A 599-nucleotide genomic window follows, 5' to 3' on the forward strand; every position below is an offset into this window, starting at 1 on the left:
GAAACATTGCGGTTCAACATGGCTGACTCCGCCAGAAGAGGACCCACTCCCTCTGTAGAAAGGAAAACACAATGATTCTTATATTCAGGCCAATAGATCCTAAATGTTACACACTAGACCTTTACATATTGACATATAGCAGTGGTTATCAACCTTGTATGGCCACAGCCCTATCAACTAGAGCTTTGATTATATGCTTAAACATGATTGGGCCCAACAGGTCTAAAACGGCTGTCATAGGTTGTATATAATGTACTTTTTTTTTTCAAGGGGAATTTGGGGTTCAGGTTGGGTTTGGGCCCAAAACTTCTGTTGTTTGGGCTTGCACAGAATTTTTCAGGGTTTGGGTCAGGTCAGGCCTGATTTTTTGGCCCAGACCAAAGCTCTACTATCAACACTACTATCATGTTCCAAATGTACTCATTTGAGCAGATTTTTCTACTAATTTTTTACTTTAATTACATACAAATTAGTAGGGATCTACAATATGTTTTTCGGCTGATATCAATAAGATATATAATATTTATAATCTCACATTTTTGTATTTTTAAAAGAAGTAAGTAAAAGAAGTAAGTAAAAGAAGTCAGTAAAAGAAGTAA

General features: G+C 36.1%; 1 protein-coding gene across 1 annotated transcript in view; it reads right to left on the minus strand.

Annotated features, from left to right (window-relative positions):
• Window positions 1-599, minus strand: part of dlg2 (discs, large homolog 2 (Drosophila)) — a gene marked incomplete in the record, with an annotated part of 110,841 nt that overhangs the window by 46,049 nt on the left and 64,193 nt on the right.

This window comes from Morone saxatilis, unplaced genomic scaffold (genome assembly GCF_004916995.1).
Source record: "Morone saxatilis isolate NCDOM2014 unplaced genomic scaffold, NCSU_SB_2.0 Contig20, whole genome shotgun sequence".
Lineage (NCBI taxonomy): Eukaryota > Metazoa > Chordata > Actinopteri > Moronidae > Morone > Morone saxatilis.